We start from the raw sequence: 17042 nt of genomic DNA, 5'->3' as shown, positions 1-17042 counted from the left end.
CAGAAATTTGTTTTCTCAAATTTCTGGATGCTATGGGGCTTGAGATCAAGGTGTCAAATATCCTCTTGGGCCTCTCTCCTTGGCTTGCAGATAGCCACCCTTTCCCTGGATCCTCACATGGTCTTTGTCTGTATATGTCTGTCTTAATCTCCTCTTATTTTTTTTTTAAGATTTTATTTATTTATTTGACAGAGAGACAGCCAGCGAGAGAGGGAACACAAGCAGGGGGAGTGGGAGAGGAAGAAGCAGGCTCACAGCGGAGAAGCCTGATGTGGGGCTGGATCCCAGAACACCAGGATCACGCCCTGAGCCGAAGGCAGACACTTAATGACTGCGCTACCCAGGCGCCCCTTAATCTCCTCTTAGAAGGACACCAGTCATATTGGGTTAGGGCCCACTAATCACTTTATTTTTTTAATTTAATGACTTCTTTAAAGGTCCTGCCTTCAAATACAGTCATGTTCTGAGGTGCTGGGGGTTGGAACTTCAACATGTGAATTCTGGGGGGGACACAATTCATAACAGGATAAGCCTAAAATAAGACCCATGGTGGGGAAGGAGCATAATCACGTTTTATTTCCTTCCCCATTTCCTTATGTCTCTGTTGTTTTCAGGATCACAGGAGTGGGGACTGGGGTGGGGAAGGAGATTTGAGGAAAGGAATTCAAAAATGTATTTTTAAATTTAATTGCTATAGTTTGCTCTTGGCTGACCCTGGCTTGCAAGAGTGGCATGCTTTGTCAGTGGCAGGCGTTTAAATTCTGGCTCTTTGGTGGGGCTCAGGTGTGGCTTCTTTAGAGACTGTGAGCTGGGGCATGGGATTGAGATATGGAGGAAACTTGGTTTCCTGTTAGAGTCTATACACTTAGTATTTGAACTTATACTTGCCATAAAGTAAGTTTCTTTCTTTATTCTGAAGGTACATGCACAGGGGGCATATGAGGATGTCCAGTACCTTTGCCCAAATGTACTAAGAAAGAAAACTGCTAATGGAAGTAGGATTAACCAGACACACAACCATCAGGCCAATGCTCCCATGAGTCCAGACCAGCCCTCCTTGCCTTGTACCTTTCAGTAAGAAGAACACTAGTGGGCATTCATCAATAGAAATGATTCTCCATCTTGGCTGCACTTTGGAATTGCCTGGGAAGCTTTACAAATACTAATGCCGGGGTCCCAGGATCAGCATTCAGATCTCATTGGTGTGAGGTAAAGCCCAGCTCTTGGGGATCTTAAAAGCTCCCCAGACTCTACCATGGTCAAGGTTGAGAACTACTGTCTGCTACTTAAAGTATGGTTTGCAGACCTCCAGTATGGGTGGTCCCTAGAAGTGTGTAGGAATGCAGAATCTCAGGCCCCACCCTGCCCCACCAAATAAGAATCTCTGTGTTAACAGACTCCCAGGATTCGTACACACAAGAAACTTTGAGAAGCACTGGCTTCAACCACATCCAAAATTATAAACGAGCTGATAGTGATCAGGTGAGTTCTGTTGCAGTTGTACATGCATCCTCTTAACTTTAATGTGCTTATAAATGCCTTATTGAGTTGAAAGTATCACCTGGGTCTCTCCCATCAGGAAACGTGGGTGCTCAGAGCTCAGAGGCATTGCTGAGGATTCTTTGGCTCTCTTGATCCTGCAAACTTCTGGACTTACCGGCTGAAATATTTCCCCTCCCCCAATTCATATATTGAAGTCCTAACCCCTAGTACCTTAGAATATGACTGTTTTTGGAGATAGGGTCTTTAAAGAGGTGACTAAGTTAAAAATGAGGTCATTAGTCATTAATCTAATATGATCGTGTCCTTGTAAAATGAGAGAGAGAGACACAGGGATGTACACACAGAAGAAAGACCACGTGAGGACACAGTGAGAAGGTGGCCACCTACAAGCAAAGGAGGGAGGCCTGGGCAGGAACCAGTGTTGCTGACACCTTGATTTTAGACTTCCAGCCTCCAGGGCTGTGAGAAAAGAAATGTCTGTTGTTCAATCCACACCATCTGTGGTACTTTGTGATGACGGCCTGAGCAACATAAAACAGGGTTCTTCAGAGATTGACAAACTCCCTCTGGTTGCAGAGCTGTCTTTTCATCTCCTTTACTTACACCCTAGTGCGAGCAGTCTGTGTGCTCTTCCCATGCTCCTAGGGATTTAAGCACTTGCATGCAATCCAACCAACTTGATCCCTAAGGATTTGTTACAGTCTGTCTCTTGGGCCTGACTGCTTTCTGTTCACAAGGACTTGCGAGAAAACAGCTACTGACTTTTCTGACTTTGCTCCAGGATGGATCAGAATCAGCCCATGGGACCAGGTGGGAAGAGATTTAATGCCATCTCCTCTTTTGTCTCCATCTTTCCCCAAGATGCCCATTCACAAAAACATCCCTATTCCTCAGCCAGTTAGGAAAAATAAGAGCATGGCATGTGTGTCAGATGCTATCTGTTGGCACTCAGCTCCATTGCTGCCTTTCTGTGTTCTCCTCTATTTTGCAGGGGGCCAGAAGTCTAAAAACTGCATTTCTCAGACATTGCTAGCTGTTTACCAGGTAAGGCCTGTCAGCAGAAGGCAGTAGTGGGAAACAGAAGGCATGAGATAGAAGCCTCTCCCTGTGTCTGGCACTGGAAGCTGCAGGAGTAGCAGGTGACGGTGGCATCCAACAGCATCGCTGCAGCCACAGCAGTGACAGAGTTCCAGAAACCACAGTGGCAGCAAGTGTGGCTCCAGCTCAGGTAGCAGATTCCTGATCTCTGGATAATCCCCGTTCTCATCCTATTTTACTTCTCCAGTTCTGCCAACATATTTGTAACTGATTCACAATGTTACATCCCATTTTACTCTATCCAGAGTGGTTTCTGTTTTCCTGTCTCGATATTGACTGAGACAATATGCAAATTATCTGATGTAAATAGATCCTGATGAGGGTACATGGGGAGGGGTCGCTGGCTTCCCAAGCCAATCTCTGTTCTACTCACCCTGACCATTTCAGCCACTGTGGTTTTTTATGGCACAGATGTGACCCTTGTCACCACCAACCACTCAAGTTGGTTCTTTGTGTTTTGAATTTGACCCCTAGTAATTGACCCTGGCTCCACCCTTCAGCTCCATACTTTGCCCATTGAAAGCTACCTCTTTGGTGCTAGCTCTTGATTACCTCTTATTTCAGGCTTCTTGTGCCTCAGACATGCAGCATATAATGTTCCTGCTCTGACTCCTCCAAGCAAGACTCCATGCACAGTCTGCCCCATTCCCATCCCTGGAAGCAGGCAAAGTTCATTTTAAAATTCCAGGTGTGTTAGCCTGGGTTCAACCATAGAAGTCGTACTCATAAGTAAAAGGATGAAAATATGCAAATGGATAAGGGATCAAGGGATTCTTACAGGAATGTGGCCCCACACAACTGGGGGAGCTGGTTAGACAGTCTCTGTAAGTCTGAGTTTTCTCCATGTCTGAGGCTGGAATTTTAAGTCCACAGGACAGGGATTCAGGAAGGGATGATGGATGTCAGGGGCAGGCTAGAAGCCAGAGTATGGACTTCAACCAGAGGATGGGCTGAAACCGTGTCAATTTTTGTTGCCCCTGACCTTGTGGTATATTTGCAGAGCTGAGTTGAGGAGATGGAGCTGGGAATACAGTGAGGGAAACACACTTAAAGCTCACAGGGCAGAGAATCAGAAGAAAACTGCATAGAAAGAGCTCTGATGATCTGCAGAGAGTCTGCCTTGAGTTGTCAGGTGAGTACTGATCAGTGCGTGCAGATGAGGAAATTCCCCAAGCCTAGGAAAAACACCTAACAGGATTAGAAGGAGCAATAACTCAGCTCGCATAAGATCAGGAATAGTTCCTACTCCCACAAAACAGAATAAAAAAGCCTCATAATTCACAGGGAAACCAACAGAATACCCAGAAGGGTTAGGTTTGCCTTAATACTGGGGCAGAATCAGCCCTACCTCACAAAACATAAATCTAAGACATGAAAGGATCAAACTATTTCCAAGTAATTTAACCACCTTCCAGAATAAAGCTCAAGAACATTTGCAGGCATTACAAAATATCTAGCACCAAACAAGGTAATACAATATCTGGTATCCAATAAAAAATTACTAGGCATGCAAAGAAGCAGGAAAATATGACCCATTATGAGCAGAAAAACCAGTCAATAGAAATAGACACAGACAATTAGTAGACAAAGACATTAAAACAAGTATTACAGCCAATCTCCATTTGTTCAAGGAGGTAGAGAAAAGATGGCCAGTGTTAACTAGACATACAGAAGATTAAAAAAAAAGGACTTAAATCAAAGATCTAGAGATAAAAGTTACAACGTCTGAGATGAAAAACACACTGGATGGAATTAACAGAAGATTGGACATTTCAGAAGAAAACATTAGTAATTTGAAGGCATAACATTGGAAACTATCCAGAATGAAACTCAGAGCAAAAGAAAGAGAAAAATAAACAGCATCAATGAGTTGTGAGGCAATTTCAAACAGCCTAATATATGTGTAATTGGAGTTCTCAAAGAAGAAGAGATGAGGGCACTGAAAAAAGTATGCAAAGAAATAGTAGTTGAAACATTTTCAAGTTTGATAAAAAGATAACTGCACAGATAAGAGAACCTCAGCAAATTCTAAGTATAACAACAATGAAAAACTATATCAAGGCACAGCATAATTAAATTGCTTAAAGCTAAGGATAAAGCGAAAATCTTAAAAGCACCAGAGAAATTTCACTTGTACTTTTATACCCCAAAGAATTAAAAGCAGAAACTCAAACAGACATTCATAGACCTTTGTTTATAGCAGGATTATTCACAAAAGCTAAAAGATTAAAACAATCTAAGTTGTTCAATAGATGAATGGATAAAAATGTGATATATACATACTATGGAATATTATTCAACCATAAAAAGAAATGAAATTCTGATACATGCTACGGCATGGGTGAATTTTCAGGACATTAGTGAATAACAATGACTGAAATCAACCAGACACAAAAATACAGATATTATGTGATTCCACTTATATGAGGTATCTAGACTAGGCAAATTCATAGATGCAGAAAGCATAATGGAGGTTATTGAGGGTGTGGGGAAGGGGAATGGAGAGTTATTGTTTAATGGGTACAGAGTTTCTATTTGAAATGATGAAAAAGTTCTGGAAGTGGATAATGGAGGTGATTGCACAACACTGTGAATGTATAGTTAATGCCACTGAATTGTACATTTAAAAATAGTTAAAATGGTAAAATTTATATTATGTAAATTTTAACACAATAAGAGCACTTAGAGAAGGTGAAACTGTAGAAACAGGAAAAAAGTTTGGTCATAGCCAGAGGTTCAGAAGCAGGGAGGGAGGGAGAGATGAATAGATGGAATATAGGAAATTTTTAGGGTGGTAAAACCATTCTTTATGGTACAGTAATGGTAGATACATATTATACACTTATGAAAACTGATAGAATTGTACAATGCAAAAAGTAAACCCTAATGTAAACTAATGACTTTCATTAATAATAATGTATAATATTGGTTCATTAATTGCAACAAATGTGCCATACTAACCCAAGATGTTAATAATAGAGGAAACTGTATGGGGGGAGAAGAGAAGGTATATTGGGAACTCTCTATATTTTCCTCTCAATTTTTATCTAAACCCACACTGCTTTAAAAAGTAAAGTCTATTGGGGTATGTAGGTGGTTCAGTTGGTTAAGTGGCCCCCTCTTGATTTCAGCTCAGGTCATGATCTCAGGGTCCTGGAATAGAGTCCTGTCTTGGGCTCAGTGCTCAGCGGGGAGTCTGCTTGAGGATTCTCTCTCTCTCCCTCTGCCCCTCCCCCTGCTCATACACTCTCTCCCTCAAATAATCTTTTTAAAAAGTGAAGTCTATTAATAACAATAAAAAAATAAAAAAGAGCAGTCAGAGAAAGAAACAGATATGAAGAAAAAATTTAAGAATAACAGTAGACTTCTTCTAGGAAACAATGCAACACAGAGGATAGTGGAGGAAGGTACTACCAGAAAAAACTATCAACCTAGAATCCTTTACCAAGCTCAATATTGTTAAAAAATGAAGATGAAATAAGAAACTATTTAGAAATAAAAGCTGTAAGAATTTATCGCCAGCAGACTCACACTGCAAGAAATGTTAAAGAAAATCTTTTAGGCAGAAAGAAAATGATGCTAGATGGAAATCTAGATCACACAAGTGAATGAAGAACAAAAGAAATGGTAACCATGTGGATCAGTACAAAGGTATCTGGGCGCTGCCAATTCCTGAGTTTTGGGGGGCACTCTGCAATGTTAAACAGATTGATGTTAACGTTAGCCTTCTTGATGATTCAGTCATTTATGCCTTTATGCTATTTTGACAGACCATTTGCTTTCCTGATTCCGAAGTTTTTTGCAGTTGTCAGCTATTTTCTCCAGCATTGGTTTTCATAATTCATCTGTTGCTGCATATAAGAAACAGATGAAATATAAGTATAATACTCAAATATTAAAAGAGTAAACAGAACATCAATGAGCTGTGGGGCAATTCTTCCTTCATATTCCATGTCCCTTGATTAAAGTAGGTTATGAATATGGCTTCACCTCAAATTTATTCTTGTCAACTGCTGTAAATCTCCATTTAGGTCTGGAAGGTGTTGATGAGATTTTTCATCATAATTCAAATCTGAATCACTTATTTAATAAGAATATTCATTTTTATGAGATACTTAGGTATTTGGACGTTTTGGACTGAAAATGTGATCATGCAGTTATTATCAAGCAGTAGGAAGTTGTGTGGGGCACTAGACAGAAGCCCTTCTGGTTCTAGGCTGGTTAGGGCTCAGGGATCTGGGTTCTAATTCCAGTTTTCTCAATAGTGGCTGTCTGTCTTTGGTTAACTGACATCACTTATCTGGATCTCATTTTCTTCATCTGTATTTTAATGATGGAGTTGGGTTTTGGGGGATTTAAGCATTTTATTTTTCTTTAACAACATTTTCTATTTATTCTATGACAATGGAGACAAATCACATTTTTTCATGCAGTTATGGAATAAATATAAACTCTGAGCACTTTGTGGCATTTCATGGAGATGCTTGTCACCACCATGTCCAATGAATCTGTTTCTTCCCCTAGCATTTTGTGACATTCTACCTGTGATCTGAGATCAGGGAGTGGGTATTGGGTGCAGTGGTCCAGATGGAAGATTCAGTTATGAATGAAGAATGGGATCAGCAAAGAGGGCTCCAGATCAAAGGAGGTAAAGAGCTCCCCAGAAAACAAAGGTTAAGTTACACAGGCATGGGGGCACATGACATGCACCAACTGACTGGCACCAAGTGAAAGGAACAAGGTCAGGTTTATAGCAGCATGGGAGTACACATCACCATCATGTCCTGGTTAGACTAGTCACGTACAGGTGCATGCTGAACTTGAAGTGAAGGGGCAGAAGATACCCACTGAAGTGTTGACACACAGTTTGTGTCAGTTTCAGAGTTAGGAATCTGTCATTATGGGACTGATCAAATCAAGGCTAATAAAACAGGATTTCTGGAGAAGATAAATTTGAATCAGTCACCTGACTTCTCAGCATCTTTTAAGATTAAGAATTGGTATTTATTTAGTGCTAAGCACTGTTCTAAGCACTTTGCATGTATTTACCTATTCAATTATCACAACGTGGTGTGAAATATTTCATAGAGTAGGAAACTGAAGCATAAAGAGTTAAAAAAATTTGCCTAAGTTTATACAGCTGCAAAGTGGCTTTGCTGGTCATCAAAGCCAGGCTGTCTATCTTCAAATCACACTCCTAGCCACTATACCCTTCCAATAAAATTCGATACACTTACCAATCAATTTTGGAAGATAAGACAATGCACTTAATTTTATTAAAGTTATCAAATAGATTTAATACGGTTTTATACAGGTTTTCAGTTTTCCAGAGACCAAGGCAGCATGGTGGTCTTTGTCCACCAGAGGGTGCTTCCAGCACAATCCTCAAGTTCATGGCTCTCAGCCTCTCTCATGGTTCTAACAGATTGGGTCCCTGCAACTATCTACCTATGACAGTGGCCCCGTTGTCCATCTTTGACAAAATTCAAGGGTGTTCAAAGCACATACAAAGGAATTGTTACTTCCAAACAGTGTGCAGATATAAGGGGCACTAAAACCGAAGGAATTCTGTTCACTGTGGTGTTCTGTGTGTGGCTTTCCTCAAGGAGAGCAAACTGGGCAGAAGACATATAAATCTGACTCATGGTGACGATTCTTGTGTCCTGTGAGGGGGATCCGGTATGATAGCCTAAGTCAGCTGTCCTGCAGGAACACACCAGGCCAGGTTGATGGGGTATGTGGGGCAGGCCAGGAAGGGGTCTCCTTGCAGGAGGAAAATGTCAGGACATCTTAGGGGCTAAGAGTAAACACACTAAGACCTCTTAGTTGCTAGTTAATAAAATCAACACTTAAAACCCTTTCAGGGCCTCAGGTAAGGAAGAAGTTTCCTGTGATAAGCCAAAAAGGGAGAGATTTGTTAGGGCTGCCCTGTTATGTTGGAGATAGTTGAGGAAGCCACAGATTAACTGTTTTGCTGGCTTTTTCTTTGTGTATGTGGACATATGTGACTTTATTGTCACTGGACAAGTGCTCTGTGAAAAATACTCTACACTGATACTAAGGAAACATGAAAGTGAGAATTTTCAATATTCTAAGCATAACACACACACACACACACACACACACACACACACACACACACCACAAGAGGATAGCTCAACAAGGACACCTTTTCTGATAATTTTTTATGGCATTGACCATCACTTTATAAGATGAAGTTTATCTTATCCAGAGAAAATGGATATTAAGGCATCTTAGAGAAAACTTTAAAATCCCAGTGCATACTTTCAAAAACTCTTGGGTTTCAAAGGGCGCTGAAAAGACATGTTCTCCCACCACTTTTTGGTGCTTGAGTCATTTCTGTGGCAATGCCTTCCAAGGGTTTTCTGGCCTATTCTTGAATTTCATGGTGGCAGACATACCTGCGAAGGTATCCCCTTCCAATTTGGGTAACTCTGGCCTTTAGAAGATGAAGTCACCTTTCTTTTCTATCCCCTACCCTCAAATTTTTAATAATTGCAGCTAGTATTTATTGAATATTGGGGGCTGGTTATTCTCTTAAGGTATCTCTATGGGTGTATTAGTTATTAGGACTGCCATAATAAAATACTGGGAGGCTTAAAAACAGAAATTTATTTTCTCACAGTTCTGGAGGCTGGAAGGCCAAGATTAAGACCTGGCTGGTTCAGTTTTGGCTTCTGGTGAGAATTCTCTTCCTAGCTTTTAGATGGCTGTCCTCTTGCCTTGTCCTCATATGGCCTTTCCTCAGTGTGTGTGCTGGTGCAGGGAGGGTAGAGAGCGCTCTCTGCTGTCTCTTCTTATAAGGACACTGACCCTATGGGATCAGGGCCCCACCTTCATGACCTTATTTAACCTTAATTACTTTTTTAGTGGCCCCATTTCTAAATACAGCCGCACTGGAGGTAATGGCTTCAACATACAACTTTGGGTGGTGGACACAAATATGCCATAACAATAGAGTCTGTAATGATGGGGTAAACATTAGTATCCCCATTTTACAGAGAAGGAAACTCTAAGGAACTGATTCTCTTTCTCACGTAACGAGTGTTGTGACTGGGATTGAAACCAGATCTGCCTACGTACAAAGCTGGTGCTCTTTCCACTTGTGCCACATGACCTCATGTTCCTTATTCTTCTTCTTCTTTTTTTTTTAGATTTATCTATTTATTTTAGAGGGGGGAGGGGCAGAGGGAGAGAGAATCCTAAGCAGACTCCCCACTGAGTGCAGATCCCAATACAGGGCTCCATCCCACGACCCTGAGATCATGACCTTAGCTGAAATCAAGTCGGCCACTCAACCGACTGAGCCACCCAGGTGTCCCTCATGTTCCTTATTCTTGAAATAGAAAGCCATTCCACCTTGGACTTGAGACAACCTGATGCCAATTCCTTGCTGTTCTTACTTTGTGCAGCCCAATTTTCCAGAGTAGGAGACTTGATAAAGGTTTGGGGCCATAGCCTTATCTAGTAACAAAATATGCATTTTTCTGGAGTGGGGTCAAAGGAAGAGGGACTGTGGTCATGGTAATCAAGGACTCAGTATTAGTTTGTCAGGGTGACCATAATAAACACCACAGACTGGGTGGCTTAAACAATAGATATTTATTTTCTCACAGTTCTGGAGAATAGATACCCAATATCGAAGGGTTAAGGTTTCTTCTTGGCTTATGGATGGCTGTGTTCTCCTTACATCTTCACACGGCCTTCCCTCTGTGTGGAGTCTTCTTGTAAGGACAACAGTCACATCGCATGAGGTCCCACCCTAACGGTTTTCATTTAACCTTAATTACCTCTTTAAAGGTCAGAATTGCAAATAAATCACATTCTGAGATCCTGGGGGTTAGGACTTCAACAGATGAATTTTGGAAGAGACACGGTTCAGCCAATAACACTCAGGGTGCTGTCAATTCACCCTCAGAGTCCTGACCAACAGTGGCCGTTAACGCTTGCAGTGCTGCTCCCAGGAAGCTTCCGTCCAGATCATCAGTTTCCCTTGCAGAATGCTTCCTGAAAGACAGCTTGTTCCTCCGGGGTGTACTCCAGTTGCCTGTGTACCTCACCCATTTCCAAATGTCAGGGGAAGTAAAAGAGAGCAGAACTTTTAATGTGATAAAATACTGTGCTCTTTTTCAACTCTGGGATTGTTTTCTGTTACCAGAAAACATTTTTTTCTCCATTAGGTAGCATCTCTGTGAGTATTCTATTTGCTTTTTCTCCTAGGACTTGCTTTCTATCCCCTCCCATCCGGAAATTAACATTTAGTTACGTAAATTGGTCTCCTTACCTATCATTACTCATAGGAGGAGCTTGCCCTGGTACACAGGGTACATGTTGTCCTCTGAAAAGGGCATGGAGTTACGAAACCTTATTATACCAGGACTTTAGAAATATTCAGAGGAAGATACAGGAGCACCCATGGGCTCGCCACATGGAAACAACCATTTTCACCTTGCATATTGTTTGTGGTTTCTGAGTTGCATGCTTATATATTGTGGCCAATATCTGTAAGGATCCAAGTGGGAACACAGAAGCTAAATTAGTTTTAACAGAGAAAATTTAATATAGAGAATTGGCTAAACAGGAGTTGGAGAACTGACTAAGCACATAGGAGAAACTGAGGTAACACATAAACAGGAATTGCAGGGAGCCACTCCCACACTTAAGACTAGGGCAAGGGAGGGAAAGGAGTGAGATGACCGGAAAACAGCAGCTTGGAGGGGGTCTCTGTGGGGCTGGGACCACCTTTCAGATAAATGAATATGCCGGGACTACCCCCCAGTCCAATTGTAGACAGGAAGCCTCAAGAGGAGTCAGTCATGGCTTCCATCTCTAGGTGATATTTATTACTTCCCAAATTCAGTTAGACGCCCCCTGGAATATTCTGTAACCTAAATAATAAATTGACAGTTAACCACTACCAACAATTTTTACATGAAATAAAAAGAGGAAAGTAAGAGAGAGGGAAAAATTAGTTGATGTATTCTATATACACAGCACAAGAAACAGAAAATATGCATAAGCTACTAGAGTGCTTGTTTTCTTTTATTTGTTTATAGGGCCATAGTTAATATTTAAAACTTCCTTTTCCAAAGTTATAGATAAGCAAAGGGGAAAGGCTAGAATGAACTCTGTAATATTGGGCTTAAGTTGGAGACATCAGTAGGAACTCAGGTTCATTTAATGTCTGTATACAGATGGACAGATCCAGAAACAATTATGATGTGTGTATGCACATGGGGTAGTATGTAGACACATATCACCTAGCTTTGTCTACTGAGAAGTCCTAGAAACAATGACACCCCATTAGCAATGAGGACACCTAATGCCCAGATCTTGATTTATAAATTCTATTCTCTAATAAAAGGAATCAGAGTTCTTTCAGAAAAGACTGATTTTTGATCTGGGGCAGGGAAAACATGGGATGAGCCTGGAGCATCTTGTAGCTCCAGAAAGTAAGGAAATACTAAAAAAAAAAAAAAAAAAAAAAAACCAAACCCAAAAAACAAACAAAACAAAACAAAAACCCAAAAGATAGGAGTATGTCAAAAGGACATAGGAACCAACTTGAAAGGGCTTTCTATGGCCAAAATGGACCAATTTGAGCTATAGAATATAAAGTAGTATTAGATTATAACCCAAGGTATAAATGAGCACATACTGATATAAATAAATGACTGAATAAATAAATGGAGAGAAGAGACAACTGTTCTTTATAGAAGCGTCCCATATAATGTATGCAGATGCTGTTCTCCTTCCAAGAGGGGAAGATTAATTCTGCCCCTCCCTGCTCCTTAAGGTTGGGTTGGACTAGGTGACTCAGGGTTAATGCACACAGTATGGAAAGGGATAAATAACAGCTCCACTGTGTGAAACCTGGCAAGCACAACCTTGACAAAGAGATGAAGGCTAATATCCTCCCTGATGCCATGCGAATGTCATGCACCCCCTGATACGATGTGATAAGAAGGATGCTTCATCTCAGTGGTATTTCCCAAATTCTATGACCCCCATCTAGTCATGAGAGAAATGTCAGACTGACTTAAATTGAGGGACATCCTTCAAAATGCTTGAGCAGTACTCCTCAAAATTGCCAAGGCTATGAATAACAAGGAAGGGCTGAGAAACTGTCACAGGCCAGAAGGCACTAAGGAGACATGACAACTGAACCTAGAATCATATTATGGATTGAAAATATGAAAGAATAGAAAGAAGAACATTGATGGAAAAACTGTTGAAACCCAAACTGAGTCTGTGGCTTGGCTACTAGTGGCTTGGCTACTAACTACCAATGTTAGTTTCTTAGTGTTGCAAATGTTCCACAGTAACAGAAGATAATGGCATTAGGAGAAATTGGGTGACAGACATAGATATTCAGGCCTTCTTGCACTTTTTTATATTAATATAAAAATATATTAAAACTTTCATTGTTCCCCTTTTCCTCAAGTACGTGGAGTTCTTTACCTGTTAGGGTGACCCAAATCTTTACTCCTAAAGGGTCTGAATCTTCGTGGTCTTGTCTTTTTTTAGTTATTGTAGTTTTTCATTAACTATCATCGCCGAGCAGGGTGGCACTAAGAAAATTTTGGAGAACCCACTGGAACCACTGGGTTCCAGAAATATCCCCTTCTTTCCTTTCTGGAGAAGTAACCCAGTCACTGGGACTCAGCACCAATCACTCCAGCTAATTCAGGAGTCTCCTTTTTTGCCATTGGTTTGGAGGCATGAGGACTCCAACATGGCTGGGTGGCAGTCATCATGGAATCATCGTGACTGCCTGGTGGATGCATTGCTCACATGAGAATGATTGTCTGCCAGGCTAGGCAATGGCAGTGGCTAGATTAGCCTTGGTGGAAAGAGGCCCAAGTTACTGGGTTTATGCACAGCCCCTGATTGAATGAATATTTGTGTCCCCCCACAAATCCATATGTTGAAATTGAATCCCCAATGTGATGACATTTGGAGGTTGAGCCTTTAGAGGGAGATGATTAGGTCATGAGGGTGGATCCCTCATCAATGGAATGAATCCCTTTCTAAAAAGAGACCAGAGAGCTTTCTCTCTCTGCACTTTGTGAGGATACAGCAAGACGGTCACCATCTACAATTTGGAAAAGGGCCCTCACCAGACATCAAAGCACCGGCACTTTGCTCTTGGACTTCCAGCCTCCAGAACTGTGAGGAAGAACTGTCTGTTGTTTAAGCCACTCAATCTGTGGTATTCTTCTATAGTAGCCTGAGCTGATTAAGACAGCCCCTTCCCCAACACCAGAGACTCTTGCACATGCACAGATAAAGAGCTGGGTGTGTGGGAAACAAGCTGGCTCACTCTCACCTAATTTGTAAGAGCCTTCACTGTAAGGATGCCCTATACTTAACATTCATATGGGACACATTTATCGCCACACCCCATGCTTATTCTCAGAGATCCACCCACATACCTCTTTGTCACCAGACAGCCTAGTTACCAATCTTCCAATCCTGTTCTAAGTCCTTGACATCTGCCAAACCATTAGCTGCTTCCCATGAATCAGCATAGACTACGCCTCTGGCTACATCTCCAAAGAGAATAACAAATGTTCTGATTGGAATTTTTCCTGCCATCTTTCAGGAACACTCTTGATTGGGTCGTAGCAAGCAGCAATCCATTTCTGCTTCATGTATTGTGCAAAACCATCTGAAACAAGGGCAGAGCCTTTCTCCATCTCCATCAGTGAGTCCTAAGAAACTCCCTATGAGTTTGTACAAGGGGACTGAACAGGAACAGATGTCAGGGAAGTCTGAGACAGACACACAGTGCAAGGTCCCATGCCTTCTGAACCTGCTTGAACCTGATTCATTGTATCATTTCTACTTGGAAGTCTGCATCTCTGATCTTGTGCATCCCCAGTGTTTTAAGTATATCAGATAATACCAGTACATGATGGGTTAGTAAAGTCCCATAACCATCTGATATCCCATGGCTAGGACTTCAGTCCTTATGAAGACGAGTAGAAAGGCAGGAGCCATTTTTCAAGAGGAGAATAATTATCCATGGAACAGGGGAAGGCTTTGCTCCCAGACCTTAAGTTTCTGCATTAAGACACCCTTATTTGAAGCTTGTCAGAGGCTTCATACCACATTGTTAGTTTCCACAGAAACTTCATGCATCATGGATATTCTGTGCCACAAGGCCCAAATGACAGAACAACTTGTTCTGGAGTCTGGGCCTGATGCAGACTCCCTCTTGGCCTCTCGTCCCCACTTAAAACTAGAACTGTGATGGGTCAGAATAGCACCTTTAATGTGATATGTTCCCTTTAAAATAAAAAAGGATCTGCCAAGCGTTATCATCTCTTACCACTGTAAGAGGGGGAAGGTGCAACTTGTTTCCACTTTGGAGAAGATATCCCAACATGCTCTGCCTAGACCTCAGGGCTCATCTCTCCCTCCAACCCTGACTTGTATGCATTTTCTTACTCAGGCATCCAAGGTACATGCTACTTCATGTGCATTGCATCTAATAAGCATAATGTCATCGATATAGCAGACTGGTATGATTTTTGTGGGATGTCAAGACCATTAATATTTCTACCCTCCAGCAAAATTTGAAGTTGTACTGTTGGCCCTGCCAATGAAAGCAGATTGATTTTAGTGGTCCTTGGAAACTGGAGTAGAGAAACCAAGAATCTGCCACATCAAGAACTGCATACAAGATGCAATGAGTTGTTCCAATTTGCTCTAGGAAAGGTTTCACATCTGGAGCAGCAGCTGCAATAGAAGCCAGCACCTGTTTACATTTACCATAATTGACACTCTCTGAGATGTCTCCACCTCCTGATGGGCCAAATAGATCTATAGAATGAGAAAATTGGTATGTTTCACCCCTCCTTCTTCCTTCAAGTGTGGCGGTGGCACAGATTTCTGCAAACTCCTTTCAAGATGTAGTATAGCTTTGGGTTTGCTATCCTAGCAGAGAGGGGATGTTTTGAGGACTCCATGTAGCCCTCCCTAACAAGGAGCTCTTACCCTGTGGGTCCGAGAGACAATGTGGGGATTCTTTGAGTTGTTGAATGTGCCTATTCTAATTATGCTACCCAGCCAAGCAGACTGTGAGAACCATTCCCCAGTTGTAGTAGCTGACACATAAACTCTGCATCTCAGATATTTCACCCATATCAATACCGTTGGCCCAGTCCTAAGCTATGCTCTATCTCCTTGGTGTAGGCTCCTTATAACCTGCTTCTACATGTGTTACAAGTTTCCTGCTTGTCTGGACGAGCACAGTCTTGGACTTCATTTGGTGCATAAGCTATTTCTTCCAAGGTCAGCTTTTGTATTTGATCCTCTGGAGTGTCCTGAGGAGAGTTTAACTTTTCATTTATTTTTTTCATCAGCTTTCCCCTCGTTGTCTGCTTAATTGCTTTTAATGGTTGTGTTCTATTCCTTTGTATTGTAATATAGTTTTCCAACCTATTCTTCTAATATTGAGAGGTTGTTTGCAAAAAATATTTTTAAAAATATTCTGAAATTGAATATATAAATATTTCATTATATATCCCAAGTCTTGTTTTGCTAAGGAAAAATTAAAATTAAGAGGAAATAATGAAGTAGAAATAGTCTATTAAATGAAAGCAGGCAAACATCTGGGGAGTTTAGGTCCCACTTAAGTTTCCTGACATGAAAAATGGGTCAAGTCAGAAAGCAATAGAACATCTTAGACCAAAGACGTTGAAAGTTGCAGTAGAAAAAAAAATCCAAGAAATTGTTCTCTTGTTCTGTATTATTTTTATAATTCATGGGTCCATCATCAAAGTAATTCTCAGAAATAGTCAATCAGAATGATAAGATTGGGGAGTGTGTGTTTTCCAGAAGAATGTAAATGATAGCTTTAACTTCATGGCTTGTACTAAGAGTTAGCATCACACTACAGTGCCTGGCCCCAGGCCCATACAGCTCAGCAGTACACCCCTTATGTCCTTCTTAATGGCCAGGCCCTCTTAGAGGAAATCACTGATGTCCTCCAACTTGGTTTAGAACTTCCCACTTTTGAGTAAGAGCAAGAAAGCTCTCAGAAATGAAAGCTTTTGTGCTCACTGACCTTGTATGACTTATATGACTCCTGGACATCTATATTACCTTTGAGTCACACCATTTCCCATTTCTCCAATGCTTTATTACTGGACTTCTGCCTCTACTTCTGTTCTGAAACTGGAGCTTTGCTTCAAATTCCATATAGTTTAGACTTTGACTCCCTGCTGATGTCTAGGGTCTCCTTTCTCCCAGGCCTTGGTCCAGCTCCTTGGGGACCCTCAATTGCTGACTGGGGGTCTATTGTTCATGGAACCCGTGTGCTGCAGCTGACTGTAATCATGACTCTGAGTCTTCAAATTGGATTATCTATTGTTGGTGCTTGCACAACCATGCCTGATTTCCCTTTGCTTTTG

This window comes from Ursus americanus, chromosome 13 (genome assembly GCF_024610735.1).
Source record: "Ursus americanus isolate L20-20 chromosome 13, mUrsAme1.1.p, whole genome shotgun sequence".
Taxonomy (NCBI): Eukaryota; Metazoa; Chordata; class Mammalia; order Carnivora; family Ursidae; genus Ursus; species Ursus americanus.
The sequence above is the reverse complement of the archived record's forward strand: the minus strand, read 5'-3'. Positions refer to the sequence as shown.